Here is an 18,360-nt window from a genome sequence, read left to right as displayed (position 1 = left end):
AAACACAACAAAAACCAAAAACAAAGTCTGCCAAAAGACCCCATGTCACAGTGGAGGCTCCCCTGTCCCTGCCTTCACCGATCTCCCTGCAGGAACACAGCCATTCTCACTGATGGAATGCCTTCTGTGTGCAGACATGCTGTGGCCTCTCAATGGCCTTGCAGAGTAGGGACCAGGCCATCCCCAGGTGACAGATGAGGAAACTGAGGCTCTGAGAAGTGAAGTCATGCCCACGCTGCCTGGCTGGCCACCCTCTTCCTTTCGGGCTGCTGGGGCCTCCATGAGAGGGGCAGGCTTTGCCCTCTGCTGGCTCCCACGCCCCCTCTTACCTCTCTCTCACGCAGCTGCCCAGGGCCCTCTGACCTCCCTTTCCTGCCACTCAGCCTGCATCCAAGGGCATGGGGCTGTGGGCGTCTCTGGGGGCTGGTGTACCACAGTAGGTGGGGCAGGAGGCAGCTGGCCTAGGGCCACAGGACACCAAGAGGCTGACACCACCCTGTGAGTCCCAGAGCCTGTAACTGCCAAGGGGTTTCTGAAATGCCTTGTTTAGAAATAATCAGCAAAAAACTTTTTTTAGATGAAGAAAATCTGTAACCCAAGATTTAAGATATTTTTGAAAAAGAATGCGTATTGTGAGAGAATGTTTCTTCCCACGGCAGGCAAGGGATGTGGAGGTGGACGTGGCTGAGTCACACGTGGTATCCATGGCAGGGTCAGGCCAGCCGGTTGTATGGGGCCTGAGCCGAGGGGAGCTGAGGAGGGTGCCCACAGCATACCTTGTCCCCCTCTGGTCACAGGGGCCTTGGGCCAGCATCCAGCCAGGAGGCAGGGAGCCTCCCATCACAACCGCAGCCCCCAAATGACAATAACTTGTTATTCAAATGACCGCCTGCTCCTCTCACGGAGGCCCCAGCAGCCCGGAAGGAAGACAGTGGCCAGACAGGCGGCCCGAGCATGGCTTCACCTCTCAGAGTCTCGATTTCCTCATCTATTGCTTGGGGATGGGACAGTCCCTACCCTGGCAAGGCCATTGAGAGGCCACAGTGTGCCTGCACACAGAAGCCCAGCTGTGACCCCCAGACATCTGGAGGCCACACAGGCTGGGCCAAAGTCTGGGCCACTGGCTCCGTCAGTTGTTGCTCTGGGCCTCACGGTGGAGGTCAGTAGACAGTGACTATTCTTCCCTCCCTGCAGGCAAGAAAATGCAGGTTCCAAGAGGCCAAACCACCAGCTTAGTGCCCAGCTATTGAGGGGCAGGGTTGGGATCTGAGTCCAGCTCTGTCTGTTCACAAGTCTTCCTCTCTCTGGATCGGCCTCAGAAAGGCTCTAACGGCTGATGTGTACCACACCTTTCCAGGTGCCAGGCTGTGGGTGAGGCGCTGCCTCAGTTAATGCCTGTGATGACCCCACGAGGTAGATCTAGGAGCAGAAAGGTGTGTTGAAATTGCCCAGGGCCACGAGGTGAGGGGATTCCTGAGCAGCCAGGCCTCTGGCTTTAGAGCCTGTGCTCTTACCACCTGTCCCTGAGGCCCGTGTCATCTCCCCAGGTTCAGTACATCTAATAACCAGAACGGCCAGCCCCCTATCCATCAGAATGGCCCCCACTCAACGGGGAGGGCCTCAACGGGGACATGCCCAACGCAGAAGCGGGTCAGCCCAAATGTGACCCCTGCTCTGTAAGCAAGAGCTGGTGAGAGGCGCAGTCAGTCTAACCATAAGCATCCTTCTGTGTGGCGGGTGGAAGCAGGTAGCCACATTTCTGTATAACTTGCTTTTCAACAGTACACCTTAGTAAGCAGCCCTTAAGGTCCAAATTCAGGTCCCCAGGGACACAGGGACATGCTTGTTCTGGCCTCAAGTCACTGGCCATGTTGTTGGGGCAGGATGGGAAGGCACTTGGGCCAGCGATTACCCACGAGCACAGTCTGTTCTGCAGAGACAGGCGGGGAGAGGTCCCCTCAAAGGGATGGAGAGATCAGGAGAAGGAGGGAGGGTAGGACGAGAGAGGGAACGAGTAAGCGAGTGAATGAATGCTTCGAGGCCCGCCTAGGCCCGTGAATTCCTCCCGGGGTTGGCGCGTCACACACAGGAAGGCAGGGTTTGAAGAAGGTGGGGGTAGGGGGTGGGACACAGAGGAGCAGGTTGGAAAGGGGAGAAGGTGAGGGGCCTCTGGCACAGACCAAGGAGCCTGGCTCTTTGTCCTCTGGCAAAAGAGAGCATGTGGCAGTTGACAGCAGTCCATGGGAAAGAAGACTGGTGGCAGGTGGAATCACAGGCGGATAGAGGGACAGAGAGGCCAGGAAGGGGTGGGCTTGGGCAGGAAGGACCCCTGCACCCAGCCCAGACACACTGATGGTGGCTCCCACCCAGCTCCAAGGCCATGAATGACCTGTCACAGGCACGCTCCCATGCGTACCCACCCACGCACCACCCCCTCAAGGGAAGGTGGTGTCACCCACCTCCCATGTTCTCACAGCAAGACAAGGATGCTGAGACACACACTGAGCAGAGGGGTGTGGGCCTCACCCCAAGCCCAGGCAGAGGCAGAGCTGAACACTGAGGGAGCTTGGCCTCCACATTAGTAAACTCTGGCCACCCTGAGTCCACAAGTCTCAGTTCAGAACCAAGTGAGAATGATTTCCTGTCATTTTAAGCCACTTGTCTGTGGTAATTTATTACGGTAGCCCCTGGAAATTAAGACAATGACTTGAAACAACACACATTTTTTTTTTTTTTTCCATTTTTTGAGACAGAGTCTCGTGCTGTTGCCCAAGCCGGAGTGCAGTGGCGCAATCTTGGTTCACTGCAACCTCTACCTCCCAGGATCAAGCGATTCTCCCACCTCAGCCTCCTGAGTAGCTGGGATTACAGGTGTGCACTACCACGCCTGGCTAATTTTTGTATTTTTAGTAGAGAGGGGGTTTCACTATGTTGGCCAGGCTGGTCTTGAACTCCTGACCTGTGATCCGCCTGCCTCAGCCTCCCAAAGTGCTGGGATTATAGGCATGAGCCAGGCAAGAACACACATTTATTATCTTACAGCTCCGGAAGTCAGGAGTCCTGAAATCCAGGTGTTGGCAGGGCTGCATTCACTTGGAGGCTCCAGGGCAGAAGGTGTTGCTTTGCCTTTTCTAGCTTCTGCAAGCCACCCTCACTCCTTCATTCATAGCCCCTTCCTCCATCTTCAAAGCCAGCAAACAGCATCTTCTACTCTCTCTGATCTAGTGATTGTGCTGGGCCCACCTGGGTAATCCAGAAGAATCCTCATCTCAAAATTCTTCATTGTATCTGCAACATCCCTTTTGCCATCTAAGGCAATGCCTCCACAGGCCCTGGGGATTAGGACATGGACATCTTCACACCGAGTCGCTGTGGCTGGGCACACTGCACCACATTCTCACTCACACTGATCGTTACGGTCCGATTTACTGCCTGGGAGACGTCCCTGGATGCTCTCGAGTGGGTCACTGAGACTCCCGAGGCACAGAGACCTCACAATTCCCTCTGTCCTTCCTGCAAAGACTGGCACATTTACCTTCCTGACCAGGTTGTCTGCACAGAGGTGGCAGCCTGGGGTGGGGAGGTGGTGGTTCTGGGCCAGGCAGTCTTGCTCCTGACTCCACATGGCCTTGGGTAAGTGTGCTGGTCCTTACACCGGGGATATTAGTGGCTACTCTGGGAAGGACGGTAACCACAGTTACCGTGGCCAGTGCAGAGCTGGGACTTAACATACACCAGGGCCCTAGGCCCTTAGCCCTGTCACCTTCCACTGACACAACTCACTTTTGCACGTTATAACTGTCTTTTTTTTTTGAGATGGAGTCTTGCTTTGTCACCCAGGCTGCAGTACAGTAGCACGATCTCTCAGCTCACCACAACCTCCACCTCCTGGGTTCATGGAATTCTCCTGCCTCAGCCTCCCGAGTAGCTGGGATTACAGTCACAACACCTGGCTAATTTCTGTATCTTCAGCGTAGAGATGGGGTTTCACCATGTTGGCCAGGCTGGTCTCGAACTCCTGACCTCAAGTGATCTACCCACCTTGGCCTCCCAAAGTGCTGGGATTACAGGCGTGAGCCACCATGCCCGTCTAGAGTTTACTTCAAATCACAGAGGCTCGGAACCAGGGGAGTCCGTTTGTTTCCTGTGCCCCCACACCCCATTCTCCACTCAGGGCTCTCTTTGACCCCTGTAATAGGTGGATCTGGCTAAGGAGGCCACAGGGTACCCCTCAGGGCTGGGACCCCTCTATCATCGGGAGGCTCCTAGGAAGGAGTGGGTTGCCATGGAAACACCTAGTGCTGGGGAGCCAGGAGGGCTATTTTTAGAAGTGGAGCTTTTTTCTCATCTTTGGAGGAAAACAGATCAAGTTTCTCATTGGGGAAGCCCTGTTGGGGCAGCTTTTTGCAACCAAGAACCTGAAAGGCTGCATAGGCTGGTTATGGATTGGGAAGGAGGTGACCCGGAGGTGGTGTTAGGGCAGAGGCCCTGTGGCCAACCCCCTGTGCACTGCTTGCTTATTTCAGGGAAACTAACTTTGCCCTCACCTGCCCATGAGCTCCTCCAGGGTTAAGGCACAGAGGTCCAGCAGGGACCCATCCCCTCACGTGTCACTAGAGAGGAGAGCAGCCCTGAAGGGGAAGGATGGCACTCACTCCGCTCACTGCACCCACACTCAGTGCTGGCTGGATGAGTTTTGGGGGACGTGCTGCTAAGAGGGGTCCTGACGGGGGACAGGCTGGTGGGGCCTGGGGGTGGCGAGTGGCAAGAGCAGGGGTCTGGTGGAGGATGCTGGGAGCACTCGCAGGGTCCTGGGTGGGGAAGGACATTCAGACAGCCCATGTCCAGCAAGGCTGGAGCAGCACCCACCAGCGCCCTGTATCCTTTCTCCTTCCTGGTTCTTCAGCCCATCCCAGTGCCACATGTGGAGACCCTGCACCCTTGGTGCTAACTTGGGCACTTTCCAACTCCTGCACCGCGCTGCACACGTGCATTGTGGGATTTCTTTCTTTCCTCCTCTGCCAGAGCCCCAGTGTGGGTCACTTCAATGGTGCAGTGCCTGGGACCCTCAGGCTCCCTCCTTTGGGCTCCCCAGCACTGGGCCCCTTCACCAACCTCTGGCTAACTGGAGTCACATTTAGGGTATCCAAATATTTAAAATAATGTGATGTAATCCCAGCACTTTGGGAGGCCGAGGCAGATCACCTGAGGTCAGGAGTTTGACACCAGCCTGGCTAACATGGTGAAACCCCATCTCTACTAAAAATACAAAAATTAGCTGGGTATGGTGGGTATGGGCACCTGTAATCCCAGCTCCTCGAGAGGCTGAGGCAGGAGAATCACTTGAATCTGGGAGGCAGAGGTTATAGCAAGCTGAGATTGTGCCACTGCACTCCAGCCTAGACAACAGAGACTCCGTTTCAAAAAAAAAAAAGAATGTGGTGGCTTCTTTGAGGACATGGCTCAGAACTTGTTCATCTCCTACATGTCTACAGACCAGGCAGGGCCCTGGGGGGAGCAAAGAAAGAGAAACCTTGCCCTGCTCCCCACTCCCCACTCCCCATAGCAGGTGTGCCTGCATCAGTGCAGTGTAGGGGTTGCTGTGCCGGGGGCTGATATCCAACTGTCAGTCACCTGCAGGATTTGCTCTGACCCGTGGACCTCCCTCGGGCCCACAGTGTGATTAATGGAGACGGGCACTGCTATCCCTCCCCTCTCTGCAGAGCTAAGTTCAAGTATGCAGGACTGGGAGTGGGCAAGGCCTAGTCCCTGAGCCCTGGCAACTTTCCACCCCACAACCTCGTCCTCGAGCAGTCACTGCTCTCGGGGACTCCCATCACAAGTCTCCAGACCCCCAGAGCAGGGCGTTCATTCCATCCTGAGCGCTACCGACTTTAAGCAGGGCATGCATCCTATTTTGTCACGGTCTGGCTATGCAAAGAGACACTCCACCCCCACGTGGGGGCTCTGAGGAGAAACAGCGCAATGGTGTCAGTTTCCAGTGTGGACGGTGGGGGCACTGCACCCTCGCCAGAAAACAGCCATTCCCACAGCCCGTGTGGTTAGCGCCTCCAACATTCAATTACAGCAGCTTTGGTTACTTTGATTTAGATTTTGGGAGGGCTGTTAAGCTGCCTGAGCCTGATCACAGAATCCAATCAGCCAGATGCTGATAACAGAGAGAAAGGCTTGGGGCTGGAGTCCAGGGGATATCAAGTGACGTCACCATGTTTGAGAATGAACAGCCCGGTTGCTGGGTGACTGCCTCCTCTGCACTTCCAGCTGTTGGGTGGTTTACCACATGTTACATGTATTCTGCAAGTGTCACCCCCAGAAGAGGAAAGGGTGGCATGGAGAGTTAGGAGCCTGCCCAAGACCCCAAGGCTTTTTTTTTTTTTGAGACAGAGTCTTGCACTGTCACCCAGCTAGAGTGCAGTGGTGCAATCTCAGCTCATTGCAACCTTCACCTCCCAGGTTTTAGCAATTCTCCTGCCTCAGCCTCCAGAGTAGCTGGCATTACAGGTGCCTGCCACCATGCCTGGCTAGTTTTTTGTATTTTCAGTAAAGACGGGGTTTCACTAGGTTGGCCAGGCTGGTCACGAACACCTGACCTTGTGATCCACCCGTCTCAGCCTATGAACCACCGTGCCTGGTCTTTTTTTTTTTTTTCTTTGAGACGGAGTCTCACTCTATCGCCCAGGTTGGAGTGCAGTGGCGTGATCTCGGCTCACTGCAACCTCCACCTCCCAGGTTCAAGTGAGTCTCCTGCTCAGTCTCCTGAGTAGCTGAGATTACAGGCATGTGCCAGCAGGCCCAGCTGATTTTTGAATTTTTAGTAGAGACAGGGTCTTACCATATTGGCCAGGCTGGTCTTGAACTCCTGACCTCAGGCGATCTACCTGCCTCGGTCTCCCAACATGCTAGGATTACAGGCTTGAGCCACTGTGCCTGGCCTGCTGATCTTTACCGACAGCCTAGTGGCACCTGCCACCCCCATGGCCTTGAAGGCCAAGAGACCACAGCAGCCTGCTAGGCCAGGGGCTGTGGGACCAGGTGGACCCCCTGCCCAGCCTGGCCTGCTGGTGTCCTCCAGCCTGGCCTAGAGGGGGCAGGTGGGGAACAGAAGCCCTGCCTTGGAGTGGCACCAGAGGAGGACCCACCTCCCTCCAGGCTATGGCTGCCAATGCTCTGCCCACTCAGGCAATGGAGAAGGAGAGTCTGAGAGGTCTTCTATGAGCTTCTGAAAGAACAGGGAGCCTCTGACAAGACACAGGAGTGGTCATACAGGAACCACTGGGTGAGAGTTGGGGAGATGACTTCAGGCTCTGAGAAGGCTTTTGGGAGGAGGTGGCAGCTTTACAGCTGGTGCAGGATGATGACTTAGTGGCAGGTGGCACAGGAGCAGGATGCTGCTCCAGGGAGAGGAAAGAGCAGGAGCCCCAGGACAGAGGTGGAATGGGCCAGCAGTTGGAGCCTGAGCCCCCTGAAGCTGCAAGTGGGAGACAGAAGTGGCGAGGGCCCCTGGGAGCAGGAGCAGCGCCCCTGAAGCACTGCCAGTCCTTCCTGACTGGGGAACCCAGAAGGATAACAGATCTGCCTTACCCAAAGTGGGCCTGTGGGGGTTCTGCCACAAAAGGGATCATTCATTAAAAAAATTTAAGACCCCTGGGTAACTGGACAAGTGACGCCGCTCCTCTACAGGAGGCAGGCGGCTGGAGACTCCGAGAAGTTCAACCCAAGGACCCTGGAAGGCATGTCAGGATCGAATCTGACGGAAAATCAGATAATAATAAATAATAAATCACGAAACTCTGGCAGGCAGATGGAAAACCCAAGCCAGAGCACCAGAGTCATCTCAGTACTCAGGGCCTCTCCGTAAGCCCCTCCCACTTCGTCTCCTGCTGCAGCCAGTGCTGAGTGTGCCTGGGGCATTGCGGGAAGCTGAGGAGACATCTGAGCTCTCCGACAACTTCCCCAGGAGAGGGGTGCAGGGCTTCCGCCCTACCAGGGACACCTATAACCAAGGCCAGGGTGGGGCCTGTGGGATGGGGCACCCAGGCCTGCCATATAAATATCAGGCTTTGCTTCCATTTCTCTGGAGCTGCCGTGGCAGAAACCCCATCAAACATGAATCTGTCAGCCATGGTGGCTCACACCTGTAATCCCAGTACTTTGGGAGGCCGAGGCAGGCGGATCACAAGGTCAGGAGATCGAGACCATCCTGGCTAACATGGTGAAACCCCGTCTCTACTAAAAATACAAAAATAAGCCAGGCATGGTGACATGCGCCTGTAGTCGCAGCTACTCAGGAGGCTGAGGCAGGAGAATGGCGTGAACCTGGGAGGCGGAGCTTGCAGTGAGCCAAGATTGCGCCACTGCACTCCAGCCTGGGCAACAGAGCAAGACTCCATCTCAAAAAATATATATAATAAAAAAAAACCATGAATCTGTAGGCTGGTCTCTGTGGGGCTGAGTCTCATGACTTCTCAGGGGAAATCACTTCCCAATACCCCTAGGCTGGCTAGAGAGCTCAACACACACACATCTCGGAGGACAAAGAAACTCCCCTCCTTCCCTTTTACTGGGGGAACCAGGGCACATGGTCAAAGTCATGAACCAAAATGAGGGGTGAACAACAGAGGCACATGAGACAAGCCAGGGCGCCTCCTCACTGGGAAGAGGGCTGTGACCTAGAGCTGCATTCTTTGCTCGGCTGTCCTTGGGATGATGGACAGCACTGGGCAGCCAGGCCCACGCTAGGAAAGTCACACAGGTGCAGAAACGGAGCACAAAATAGTGGTGCCTGCTCCAATTCTGGCATCCGCCGTGATGCTAAAGACGGCCTGCTGCCCACAGCTTCCTTCAGCCGGCAGAGCACCCAGCCCACCCACAGCCTCCACCCTACCAGGGTTTCCACAGGGTCGTCTCAAAGGAATGAGGGTGCCTGCCCTAGATCCAGCTCTGTGGTGGGCTCACTCACTCACCCTGTCCAGGTTTGAGTTTCACCCCAAGGTAGAGAGGTGGCTGCCCAGGCCAGGACTTCCACAGAGCTGTTCTCAAGTCCAGCCTAGCAGATGCATGAAGGACAGACCCTGTGCCTTCCTGGGCCCAGGAAGCTGCCTGGGGCTTCTGCCATGGTGCTGCACCCCCCCGCCTCCGGTGTGAAGTGAGCCTGGCAAGATGCTCAGCTTCTCCCCGAGCCCTGTGTTACAGCATGGAAGGGGCCCAGAGCTGAAGCACTCGGGCTCCCTCTTCCTCCTCTGATCTCCTGCAGTTAAGACCAGCGATCCACCTGCTTCTCAGCAAGGCCTTAGCTTTCTGGGTTGGCTGGTTTCTAGACAAGAGTCTCCTCTTATCTAGGGCTCACTCTAAACCCCAACCCACCCATCTGCCTGCCCACCACCTGCTCCGAGATATAACCAGAAACTCCCGCCTGCAGGCTCAGCCTCTTGGGTGATGGGACTGCCTGGTAACTTGCGGGTAGGAAGGATATCTCTCTTTTTTTTTTTTTTAATTAATGAACTGAATTTAAGATTCAGGCATCAATATCATAAAAAAGATTCTCTAGGAGACTTTAGTGCTGTAGCCAAGGTAAGATCCACTGGGTTAGATGCTACCTCAGGTCCTGCCAGCTTTAACATCCCATAATAGCAAGTTCCAGCTCCATCCATTGCTCCACATTTATCCCTCATGGCCCAGGTGCTGCCTCCCAGCTCTGCAGAGAGGGGCCGGGGGCGGTGGCCAGGCATCCTGGCTCCAGGGCCCTCTCTCCAGTGCTCCGTACTGCCTCCTGGGTAACCAAAGGAGAGGAAAAAAGCTCTCCCAGGGTCCTGACATCTCAGGAAATTAAACTTTCTTTTGTTCCACATTGAAGTCTAGCCTTTGTCCACATAATACAAATTCAGTTTGGTGTTTTGCTTTTTCATCTGGCCCATCATGCTTTTCCCAGTCTCTAGGATTTGGTTCCTTGTTAGTGGCTGCCCCATATTCCACCTGGTTATAGGCCATGGCCTCCCATGGCACCAGCTCTTTGGGCCGTAGAAGGCCCTTTTTTTCAACCCTCGTTGGTGTGGAGAGGTGCTGCCCTTGGCCCATCTCCTAGCCCAGCTCCTCTGAAACCACGGGCCTACCAATGGGCTCGCCACACGGCCTGGTGCCCAGCTTCTCCCAGCCAGTCACCAGGCCCCAGCAGACCTGGTCACTCTGCTGATGGCTGTAGGGTCAACGATCTCTGACCAGTGAGGAGGATCCTTTAGTGGACAAGGAAGAGACCCACCTGTGTGAGCATTTCCTTTGACACAATGCAAACACCTGTCTCGAGGCCAGAGCAAGAGGGACTTTGTTCTAAAGTGAGTATCTGGTGACCCACACTGGAGAAGCCACTGATCTCGGAAGGTGCCAGGACTGTTGAGCAGGTCACTGGAAACTACTGGCATGGGATGCCACTTTCCTGGCCTGGAGACAGCCACCGCGGCTTCTCCTTGGAAATCATCTGATGTCCCGGTAATCATACTAAACCATTTTCCACATGCGGCTGCCTCTAGGTATCAATGTTGGAGCGCAAGCTGAGACAGAGGGCTCTGGCGGGGAAAGGGTTCTGCCACTAGGAGCCACGGGGCCCCAAAGGGGTAAGGGCTGTATCTGCCTGGTTGACGCTCACAGCCTGGAGCTGGGTGTATGGGAGGTGCTAAATAGAAACCTATTGGATGAATGGATGGCACGAGAAATACCAGAATGGGAAAGCTTATTACTATTATTGTTATTATTATTGAGGCTGTGTCTCGCTCTTGTCGCCCAGGCTGGAGTGCAGTGGCACGATATTGGCTCACTGCAACCTCCATCTCCCGGGTTCAAGCAATTCTTCTGCCTCAGCCTCCTGAGTAGCTGGGATTACAAGCACCCGCCACCACACCTAGCTAATTTTTGTACTTTTAGTAGAGATGGGGTTGTACCATGTTGGCCAGGCTGGTCTTTAACTCCTGACCTCAGGTGATCCGCCTGCCTCAGCCTCCCAAAGTACTGGGATTACAGGTGTGAGCCACCATACCTGGCCAGGAAAGGGTTTTGTAAACTGTACAGTGTGCAGGTATTTGCCGGGAAGAAGATTAGGGTGCTGTGAGGTTAGGAAGAATGCAGGTTTTGAGTTTTTCTTTCTACTGCCCCTGCCTCTTGAGCTAATAAAGGAATAAAAGACGAAGTGAATCACAGCCAGATTATCTTGTGATTCTCTCCATGAGTGGTCCCCCTTAACCAGGCCTAGCTGTGCAGTGCCTGCAAAGATCCTCTGTTTCCCCCGGCACACTTTCTCTGGGCACCCTCCCGCCTCTTCTGGCTGCAGCGTAGTGGTGCTCCAGGAGGCCTGTCAGCAACATTTACTGACAGGCTGGGTTGGCCGAGTTCTGCGGGGAGCAAGGAAGAGACCCACAGTGCCTGCTGAGGGGAAACCTCTTACTCCACACAGGCAGATTCATGTGTCTTAAATGAATAGGGGATGAGGGGGCCTCCTTAGTTTACTCCAAGTAAGTGAGGCCTTTCCCTTTCATGACCCAAGCAGACCTGGGAGTCCCACCTTATTTCCCACCCCATGACCCTGCACAGTTATTACTTAACATCTTAACCTTCAGTCTTCTTCTGTAAAATGGGTTAATGCCTGTAAAGTGCTTAACACAGTGGCTGGCCCGCAATGAGGAGGCTACAAGCATTGGCCATTATTACTTGGCTATAAAATGGACCCATGTTCAAGGTAGAAAAATAAAAATGCTCTGTAGAGAAAAGCAAAGCACAAAATAGCAAAGAAACAATCTCCAGTGATTCTCGCCAAGATAACCTCGGCCAACCAGTATATCGGTCGTGACTATTTCCTGCCCGTTCAAATGCACTGCAGAGAATGGGGTTCTCAGCTTAAAGCATTCATCTATCCACCAATAGGCTGTGTAACTTCACACAGCTGCCCTCCCCTGGGCCTTGGCAGTTTGCTCCTGTAAAAGGAGGAGCTCCCAGGGAACAAGCCCACATTTCTCTGTAAACAAGGCCCCAGCTGCTAACACAAGCACTAGCCCTTCAGGCCCACCATTGCTTCCCTCATCCCACCTCCTGCACCCACATGCCTGCTGGACTGAGGGGGGGTAGTCACCCCCATCGCTTAGAGGGTCCCTGCCAGGAGGGCTGCTGCAATCACTTCTGTGGGCTGCTAGCTTCCAGGGCATGGCTTGGTGAAAAGCTATCCAAGCAGTTTTTGCAAAGGAGAAAAATCAATCTCAAAATAATGAGGCTCCAGAAAAGACCACATTCAGGAAGGAAGTTGCTTAAGGGGAGCTTAGCCAAAGACAAATGAGGTGGGACTTAAGCCAGTCCCTTTCCTCGAGAGGGAGTAAATGCAGAATGTCAGCTCCAGCCTGACAGCCCCTTGCTTGGGTCACCTCCACACCCAGCCACCTGGGAGGCCAGCTGCTTCCTAAGGGGCCAGTAGGCTTCATTCTCTGGGTTCTTGGCAGTTACATTTTTTACTATAAATTCATAATTTTTTTCTATTTTCTAAAAGAAATGAAAATGAGAAATTCCAAGATATGATGGTATTTTTCAAAAACCTAAAGGTGAATAATTGTTCCTTAAAAATGAAGGGCTTTTGGCTGGGCACAGTGGCTCACGCCTGTAATCCCAGCACTTTGGGGGGCCGTGGCAGGCGGATCATTTGAGGTCAGGAGTTCGAGACTGGCCTGATCAACATGGCAAAACCCCGTCTCTACTAAACATACAAAAATTAGTTGGGCATGGTGGTGCATGCTTGTAGTCCCAGCTACTTGGGAGGCTGAGGCAGGAGAATTGCTTGAACCTGGGAGGTGGAGGTTGCAGTGAGCTGACATCACACCACTGCTCTCCAACCTGGGCTACAGAGCAAGACCCTGTCTCCAAAAAAAAAAAAAGAAAAGAAAAGAAAAAAAAGGAGGGCTCTGTTTCCAACTGCCAAGTCGCAGAACATTCTGATTCAGGAACCTTCTGGTGTGGAGGCATAGTGGAGGTAATAGGCCACAGTGAAGCCAAGGGAGGGAAAAGGGGCAGAAATGGAGAGATGGAAGGGTGAAGGGTTGTAGGGGTGTAGGGGTAGGGGGCAAAAGAAGGAAAAGAAGATCCTTATCTCAGAGCAGGGCTAGAGTAGGGGCCATCTGCCCACCTCAGGCCATGCCAGCAGATTCTCTACCCCAGTTCTCAGGACCCCACTACTCAACAGCTGATCCCTCAGCCCACAGGAGGCTCCTCAAAGCTCAAGCAATGCCAGGTCCGCAGAGCCTGGCTGGGACCTTCCTCTCAACTCCCCAGGGGCCCCTCACACAGCCTACAGGGATGAGGAAGAGACCTGGACACACCCAACCACGCACATACCTCGCAGTCTATGAAGATGGCTGAAAATGACCTGGCAAAATCTGAACTCTCCTAGTCAGGCAGGCTTGAATTACAACCAGTCTGCAGAGGTCCAGCAACTCTGGGCCAAGTTTCCACCTAAGACCTATTTCAGATTAACTCGATAATGGCCTGGATGGGCCTCCTCTTAAATAGGTCACCCTGTGGCTGCGAATTTTCTGGTGTCCTTGCCCCAGGCCTACTAGCGCTGGAAGAGACAAGCTCTGATTAGCATGTAGTGGGGGCCATGAGGCTTTGAAGGGCTGTGCTGAGGAATATCAAAGGCTGCTTAGGACCAGAGGGCCTTGGAGACTTGGAATAAAAGGCCCCTTTTCTTAGAGCAGGTCTTGAAGACAGAGACCTGCGCAGCACCAGCGACAGCTATCATTCTTGCTGACAGCACAGAGTCACTTTACTGTTCATTAAGTATTTGGCAAGACAGTCCCCCTGGGGTAACCACACTCCTGTGCTGTGGGCTCTCCTTCTGGCCCCCTTTAACATCAAGGGTGCTGAGGTTCTGTGAGGTAAAGGTGCCGGCCCATGGTCATCTGGTGGGCACCTTTCGCTCTGGGATTCTGAGAAGGAATGGGCAAGGGCAGTAGGGCGTGTAAGCCAAAAGACAAAGGCACAGCGTCTTCACTCTGCTGAAAGAAAAAAGCCTAGAACTATATAGCCTGTTAGAAGCCCCTTCCAAAATGAAGGGGAAAAAGACATTTTCAGACAAGTAAAACCTGTGAGAATTTGTTGCCAGCTGACCTACTGATATGGTTTGGCTTTTCCCACCCACATCTCATCCTGAATTGTAGTTCCCATAATCCCCACATGTAGTGGGAGGGACCAGGTGGAGATAATTGAATCATGCAAGCAGTTTCCCCCATCCTGTTCTTTTTTTTTTTTTTTTTTTTGAGACGGAGTCTCGCTCTGCCGCCCAGGCTGGAGTGCTGTGGCCAGATCTCAGCTCACTGCAAGCTCCGCCTCCCGGGTTCACGCCATTCTCCTGCCTCAGCCTCCCGAGTAGCTGGGACTACAGGCGTCCGCCACCTCGCCCAGCTAATTTTTTGTATTTTTTAGTAGAGACGGGGTTTCACCGTGTTAGCAAGGATGGTCTCGATCTCCTGACCTCGTGATCCGCCCGTCTCGGCCTCCCAAAGTGCTGGGATTACAGGCTTGAGCCACCGCGCCTGGCCCATCCTGTTCTTGTGATAGTTCCCACGCGATCTGATGGTTTTATAATGGGCTTTCACCCAACTTCGCTCTGTTCTTCTCCTTGCTGCTGCTATGTGAAGAAGGACATGTTTGCTTCCCCTTCCACCATGATTGTAAGTTTCCTGAGGCCTCCCCAGCCATGCTGAACTGTGAGTCAACTAAACCTCTTTCCTTTATAAATTACTCAGTCTTGGGTATGTCCTTAGTAGCAGTGTGAGAACAGACTAGTACACTTACTCCATAAGAGGTGTTAAAGGAAGTTCTTCAAGCTGAAAGAAAAGGATACCAAATAAAGGCTCAAATCTAGACAAAGGCAAGAAGAAAGATAAATATGTGAGTAAATATAAAAGATGCTTTTTTTTTTTTTTCACTTTAAATGTTACTTAAAGATAACCATATAGGGTAGGTGTGTTGGCTCACACCTGTAATCCCAGCACTTTGGGAGGCTGAGGTGGGTGGATTACCTGAGGTTAGGAGTTTGAGGCCACCCTGGCCAACATGGTAAAATCCCATCTCTACTAAAAATTCAAAAATTATCTGGGCATGGTGGTGCGTGCCTGTAATTCCAGCTACTTGGGAGGCTGAGGCAGGAGAATCACTTGAATCTGGGAGGCGGAGGTTGCAGTGAACCAAGATCATGCCACTGCACTCTAACCTGGGCAACAGAATGAGACCCTGTCTCAAAAAAATAAATTAAAGAAAAACTGTATAAAGCAAGAAAACAAAGTGTATTGTAGAGTTACATCCATCACAGGTAAAAGAGGACACAGTACACACAATGACACAGCAAAACAGGACACAGCACAGATAACAGAAGTACACTGTTGTTAAGTTTCTTAGGGTTCAGCTGAAGTGGTGAATTATTTGGAAGGAGACTGCTGTAAGTTAAAAATGCATACTGTAAACCCTACAGCAACCACTAAGAAAAGAGAAGTGAGGCCAGGCGCAGTGGCTCACACCTGTAATCCCTGCATTTTGGGAGGCCAAGGCGAGTGGATGATGAGGTCAGGAGATCGAGACAATCCTGGCTAACATGGTGAAACCTCGTCTCTACTAAAAATACAAAAAATTAGCCAGGCATGGTGGATGTGCCTGTAATTCCAGCTACTCGGGAGGCTTGAGGCAGGAGAATCGCTTGAACCCCCAGGAGGCGGAGCTGAGATTGCACCATTGCACTCCAGCCTGGGTGACAGAGCAAGACTGTCTCAAAAAAAAAAAAAAAAAAAAAGAGGTGAATAGCTTATGAGCTAATAGAAGAGAGAAAATTGAATACTGAAAACAACAGGAATGGAGGAAAAAAATGAAAAGTAGATGAGACAAAACAGCAAAATAGATTTAATAATTATATTAAATTAAAATCGTCTTAGCACTTCAATTAAAAGTCAGAGAGCCGGCCGGGCGCGGTGGCTCAAGCCTGTAATCCCAGCACTTTGGGAGGCCGAGACGGGTGGATCACGAGGTCAGGAGATCGAGACCATCCTGGCTAACACGGTGAAACCCCGTCTCTACTAAAAAAATACAAAAAAATTAGCCGGGCGAGATGGCGGGCGCCTGTAGTCCCAGCTACTCGGGAGGCTGAGGCAGGAGAATGGCATAAACCCGGGAGGCGGAGCTTGCAGTGAGCCGAGATCGCGCCACTGCACTCCAGCCTGAGTGACAGAGCGAGACTCCATCTCAAAAAAAAAAAAAAAAAAAAAGTCAAGTCAGAGACTTTATCAGACTGGATAAAAAAGCAAGATTCATTATATGTTAAGAAGAATAAAACTCCTTTAAATATTAAAAATAGATAAAATAACCAATCATATGTTTTCTGCAAGAAATACACTTTAAATATAATGATACAAATGGGGTAAAAGTAAAAGACTGGGAAAAGAAACACCATGCAAACAGCAATCACAGGAGGGCTGGAGTGGCCTTATTAACTTTAGAAAGCAAACTTTTGGACAGGGACAAAGAGGGAAATTTCATTATGACAAAAGAGTCAGTTCATCAAGATGATGCAAACCTCGTGACAGAGCAAAAACAGAAATAAAAGGAGAAAGACAAATCTAACATTATAGTTAGGGGTTTCAATACTACAATACAATATAGTTGATAGAAGTAGACAAAACTAGTATGGATTTAGAACACATAAATCTTCAAGTCTCCTTTATCAACTGAATTGACCTAATCGACATTTATAGAACTCTACATCCTGCAATGGCAGAATACACACATTCTTTTCAAAGATACATGAAACATTCACCAAGATAGAATGTATGCTGGACCATAAACCAACTCTCAAATTTTAAACGATAAAGAGTATCTCCTCTGGACATGAAAGAAGTACCATTAGACAATAATAACAACAATATATCTGGAAAAATCCCCAAATATATGGAAATTAAACCAGATACTTTTCAACAGCCAATGGGTCGAATAACTGGAAATTAGAAAACATTCTGAAATGAAAGATAAAAAAAATAACATATCAAAATGTGTGAAATGAAGCTAAGGTAGTGCTTGGAGGAAAATTCATAGCTTTATATATTTATTTTTGGAAAATAAGATTTAAAATTAATAATCCAAGCCTCTACATTAGGAAGCTAGAAAAAGAGGAGTAAATTATATTCAAACTGAGTAGAATAAAATAGAGATAAAAGCAGAAATCAACAAAATAAAAACAGAATTTAAAAAGTTAAACTAAATACTTTGAGAAGCTTTTCTTCGAAAAGATCAAGGCCGGGCGCGGCCGGGCACGGTGGCTCACGTCTGTAATCCCAGCACTTTGGGAGGCTGAGGCGGGTGGATCACGAGGTGAGGAGATCGAAACCATCCTGGCTAACAAGGTGAAAACCCGTCTCTACTAAAAATACAAAAAAATTAGCCAGGTGTGGTGCAGGGTGCCTGTAGTACCAGCTACTCAGGAGGCTGAGGCAGGAGAATGGTGTGAACCTGGGAGGCGGAGCTTGCAGTGAGCCGAGATCATGCCACTGCACTCCAGCCTGGGCAACAGAGCGAGATTCTGTCTCAAAAAATAAATAAATAAAATAAAAAAATTAAAAAAAATCAATAAAATTGATAAACCTCTAACTAGGACAGTCAAGAAATAAAGAAAATACAAATTATCAATGATAGAAATGAAAGAAGGAACATTATTATTGATCTTGTTGACATTAAAAGATATAAGGATATTACGAAAAAAGTTACACCAATAAATTCAACATTTGATTAAATGGAAAATTCTTTGAAAGAACAAATTACCAAGAATGACACAAGAAATAAAAATCAGATAAGCCCTTTATAAAGAAACTCAATTTAAAAACCTTTTCCTCAGAGAAAACTCAGGTCCAAATGGTTCCACTGGCAAGTTCTACCAAATGTTTAAGGAAGAAACAATACAATTCTTACCCAACATTTTTCAGAAAATAGGGGGTAGAAACAATTCACAATCATCTTACGAGGCCAATATTACTCTGCAAGCAAAAGCAGGACATCACAAGAAAACTACAAGCCTCCAAACCCTTATGAATATGGATGCAAATTTCCTTGACAAATATTAGTAAACAGAATTCAGCAAAGAAGGATAACACATTATGAACAAGTGGAGTTTATCTCAGGCATGCAAGGTATTTGAAATACAACTCATACTAATGGTATAAAGAAAAATGTAAATTCAATAAATACTGAAAAAGTTTCCAGCTGTAGGATTATTTAAAAAACAGAAATGCTAAAAGTGCATTTAAAAAATTCAATAACCATTCAGGATAAAAACAG

General features: G+C 50.7%; 1 protein-coding gene across 4 annotated transcripts in view; it reads right to left on the bottom strand.

Moving 5' to 3' along the window:
- OSBP2 (oxysterol binding protein 2) overlaps positions 1–18,360 on the bottom strand; it is a 226,952-nt gene that overhangs the window by 39,739 nt on the left and 168,853 nt on the right. The gene's annotated exons all lie outside the window — the stretch shown is intronic.

This window comes from Trachypithecus francoisi, unplaced genomic scaffold, assembly GCF_009764315.1.
Source record: "Trachypithecus francoisi isolate TF-2019V2 unplaced genomic scaffold, Tfra_2.0 Lachesis_group14, whole genome shotgun sequence".
NCBI lineage: Eukaryota > Metazoa > Chordata > Mammalia > Primates > Cercopithecidae > Trachypithecus > Trachypithecus francoisi.
Note: the sequence above shows the minus strand (reverse complement) of the source record. Positions and strands in the feature narration are given on the sequence as shown.